Here is a 4,814-nt window from a genome sequence, read left to right on the forward strand (position 1 = left end):
ACCTGACAAAGTGCATCCACACTACAACACTAGAGGTATGTTTAGTAGTTTTAAACAGTGTTACAGAGGTTGCGTCTAAAAAATTATTTTGTTGTATTTTTCACACACAATTTAACATTTTTACATTTGTTTCAGGTGTACCACTCCATGTACCTCAAATACCTTCCAAAGAGAACACATTTTGGATATGATGTGATGATCCATGCTTCCATGCTTGCTGCTCTGGATCATAACAACAATGCAAACAGGGAACAGGTGAGTGTACTATTGACACAGCTCTCCTTTTTAAGCACTACCGTCTAGCCATGATTTGAGTCCCTTGTTGTTTAGAATAACAATTTGACCTCTGACACTTAAATTTAGTTCTGATGCCGTATTTCCCATTATCAAAATGATACTTAGTCAGCAATGTTCTGCTGGAAACTTGAGGCAAAGCCATATAACAGGTGAACAATGGCTGCAGCTTGATTTACTGGAACATGGAGATCCAAGCTTTGTACAAATGAGTTAATGCAATCAGTGACATTAATTAGCTTCAGTTTGATTTCTGACCTAGAAATAGTTTAGAATCTGAAATGTTTCTTCTTCACTTTACATGTCAGAACTTGTAGAATTCTCAAACTCTCCATGAAACATTTTATGCAAGTACCCGCAGCTGTTATGAAATGGTCATTTCATGCAAAATATCACAGCTGGATAACAAATGAGTTTAAATGTAAAAATAGATACATGATTTTAAATGTAAAGTTAAACGCGAGGGTTGATGTACAGACTTGCCTATTTGTCACCTGGTTCCAATTCGGCAAGTCGGTACTCTCCCTGTCATGGAGACTGACGAGGGCAGCCCATAATACGTCTCGATTGAGACAGACTGCCTCAAAACTCGTGTGTGCTGTGATGCACGGGATATCTGTAATAGCATAAAAGCAGTAGCATCTTAGCACGTTTCACTGTGTAATGCATTCAGGTGACATAGACGATTTTTACACGCTATAATCATACAACTAAAGTTGGATCCATAAACTTACCTGGAACAGCTACAGCGAAAAATTGCAGCTCCTTACAGCAAACGCTCTCCTTCTCGGTCAGCATCGGCAAGCAATAGCCACAGAGACACCATCCATTTTGCCCCACTCTCGCCTCATAAACCGTCCGATCGTCTTCGTTTTGATTGATTTGACATTGAACGTCTTCAATGTTTTCATCCTCACTAATTTCGTGCTCTGGCTCAAATTGAAAAGGCTGAACAGATGACATTTTTTGTAACATAGCAGAATCAAAATAACGAAGCGGTGATCGGTGCAACCATTTGACGTCACAGCCCAGAATGCACTGCGCTGTCAACAACAATGGCGGCCTACTACTACCGATTTTTAAAATAAATTTTATAAGAACTAAGACATATTTTGTTAATTGTATATTATATTTCTATACTTTGGGGCAACTGTAATCTAGTAAGCCATACAAGTCTTAGTACCCAGGGATCCCTTTAAGGTTGGGTTAAGGTGTAAGGGATGGGTCAACAGTGTAATTATAAATGTAGTTTCAGAAATGAATTGCCGATGTAATTACATGAAGGCATTTTTAAATGGTAAGTACAATATAAAAACATGTATGTACACAATAAGTGCATTGTACCAAATTATTAATTTAAATGTAAGTACATAGTTGTTAAGGCCACTTAATATAAAGTGGGACCGAATTGTTTTCTAATACTAAAAAGTTTTACTGTACTTAAAATAGAACAAATACACAATTTCTCACAAGAATCAAAGGAGCGTTGCTATATGAACACGGAGAGCGATCGCAATGAGCTATAACACACATAACATTTCCAAATGCGTTTTCCTACAATATTCATGGCGTGAGCACTTATAAATTCAAGCAGATCGGAAATTATGAATCTGTAATAAATAAATACAAATGACAAAGGCAAATTTTGGTCAAGTTGTTTATTTTCCTTGAACAATACTTTCACTATCATCATTGTGTTGTAGCTGGAAAGCAGAAAATTGCTCTTCATTTCAGATCCGTTTTCCACTCCGGTCATGAGAGCCGATATGGCAGCTCATAACACAGCAAGCGTTCTCCTTTTGTTTAACCTCTACCTCCACTATTACCCAGTCTCTACTGTAGTGTCGGTGTGCCCAAATCACAGAATGCACTGTGTTGCCGACATCACATTCCCATTCTGACAACCCCGACCTCCTTACGTGATGCAAAGTAATCGGTTTAACGCATTTACATGGCAGTTTGGTTTATAGAAAGGTTAATTCCACCCCTCTCAAACCGATTACAATTTCATTTGGTTTGGCCATTTTTATTCCGATTGAAGGGTTTATATGGAGCATTTACATTCGGATTGGACTTTTAAATCTATTGCAATGCTCCATGTAAGCGCACCTAGTGTCAGAAATTCAGCATCGCACAATGTGTTTGCTGTTCAACTCGAGCTCTTATTCTTAGACTTTTAACTTTTTGTATGAGTTGTAAGGAATAGCTCTCCTTGTTCTGTTGTATATAGTTGCTGTTTAATGGAAGAAAATAATGCTTATGTAACATTTGAAAAATCTGTTTTCAAGAGTGAGGGCAGACATACTCGGTAACAACAGTCTCCATAGAAACATTAATGTGTATGTTTGTATTTTCATTTATGTATTTATTTTTTTATGTTTTTTTCTCTCTCTCTGAGAAATGATGTATGTCCTGATCTCTATGTATTTCCCCTCTTGAAAGGAGAAAAAAAAAAGAAGAAGAAAAAAGAAAACCACTGACGCTACACTTCTTGCATTTCATTTTGGCTCACCACAAGCTGTCTCTGTGGCCTCAAAGCTCACCTCTTGCCTACTCTGGCTCGATTGCTATTCCTGAGGTAAAACACGCCCTCCTTATTACCCTACAGACAAACAAATGTAGAAATATTTATAGAAATATTATTTATATTATTTCTAAATATTATATATATAATAAAAAAGCATGAATAAAGAATATCTAACACTAAATAAAGTCAACTTTCAACATGCGTAACGTACAGGCCTGCAAACTAAGTAAATTCTGAACTAAACTAACACGTTTAACCAAAAGAACCAACAAAGAAACAACCAAAAATACAAACAAACCCAGAGGGATAACAGAAGGGGTTTGGGATTTGGGTATTGGGAAGCACCCAAAGAATGAAGTATGAAATGAAAACAAAAATGTCAAGTTTACTCTGATAATAATGGCAATTGAACAATTTATTCAAAGAGAAAGCGAAACAGCTCAGAAGCAGTTTCACAGACTCTCAAAGTTATAATAACAGGGTGAACAAGGACACTTTAGATCAGAGTAATTCATGCCATGAGAAACAATATAGCAATAAGAAAATAATGACAATTTCCCATTTTCCTTCTAAAACGCTCATATTAGCTGAAGCCATGCATTCACAATAAGAAGGATTATATGATATATACTTATAGATGGGATGAAGCCTATTTCTGACAAATCCCTTTTCTCTTCTCTGAGCATGAGAGATCATTCCAGTTGTTCAGGACCGGATTTGAAGGCATCAGTTCAATACAGTCTTCATCTCCACCTTGGTCATTCGGCTCACCTTTGAGCCAAAACCTGAACAACATGTATCAGATGTTCAGAAGCACGAATGTATGAAGCAATAATACTCACAGTATAATCGGAGAGTAAACTAAAGTAATACAGAAGTGAAAGTGCAGAACTGTAAACACTTCTTCTCGTTTAGTCTTCAGCTGTATTCTGAAGGTTGTGGTGGCCTCATTTTTATAAAGAGAATCAAAGACTAAAACAGTCAAACACACAGTGATGTTTAGCATTTACCCTTGTTTCAGTGGTGAATTATCCACCCATTTCATGTTGCCCTCCTGCTGTCTGTCAGACAAACCAATCCACACTCTCTCCTTGACGAATGAAGATATGTGTCTCTGCACGTGAATGCAAACAGGAATAAGTGTGATTCCTCTCATTCATTAACACTCGACTTAACAGAAACTCACCTGCTTCTCTCCAGAGTTGATAATGACCAGATCAGCACCATGATCCCTGCAGTACTGCCTGCTGTCAGACCAGCTCTTAAACTCGTTGGACAGGAAAAAACCATCTAAACCACACAGATTTTTGCACAAACACTTTAGAAAACTGTATACATGCATTAAAAGCGAACTACTCCAAAAACAGCAGATTTGACCTCGTTTAGATTCTTTCTTCAGTTGGTCACTCAGAGACCTGACTTGGCTTTCTAACTCCAGGTTCTTCTGACTCAAAGAGTTGAAGTTGTCTTGCAGTTGGCTTTTTTTAATCGTTAGATCAGTGTGATTGTCCTGTAAGCTGTTGATGGTTTGATTGAACTCTTCAGCTGTGTTCTTGTAACTCTTTATCCGGTCTCTCTCTGCTGTGATGGTGATGTGCTGCAGTATGATGAAGACCAGCAGAAGAACACAAATGAGCCCGAGACCCACTGTGATCAACACCAAACATCTACTTCCTCCTGACAGACACAACACACAAATGAATTAATAACGGTTGATTCCATACTATTAGACATTAAAATTGACCTTTGTAAGTAACTGACAGAAATTTTTAAAACGTATGCTCTTTTGTAATTAAACTTCCAGAAATGCTGTACAGTACAATATGCAACCAAGAAAAATATTCAGTGGTAATATAAAGGCAAAAAAATTACATATTGTTCCCAGAAAATGGTTATTTAAATGTTATCTTACAATTTTCCGTTTTTTAAACATTAGCACCAATTTAAAGCAGTGCTTCAAATTAAATCTTCTGCTTACTGCACTTCCGAGCAT

This window comes from Sinocyclocheilus grahami, unplaced genomic scaffold (genome assembly GCF_001515645.1).
Source record: "Sinocyclocheilus grahami isolate Dianchi unplaced genomic scaffold, SAMN03320097.WGS_v1.1 scaffold1662.1, whole genome shotgun sequence".
Lineage (NCBI taxonomy): Eukaryota > Metazoa > Chordata > Actinopteri > Cypriniformes > Cyprinidae > Sinocyclocheilus > Sinocyclocheilus grahami.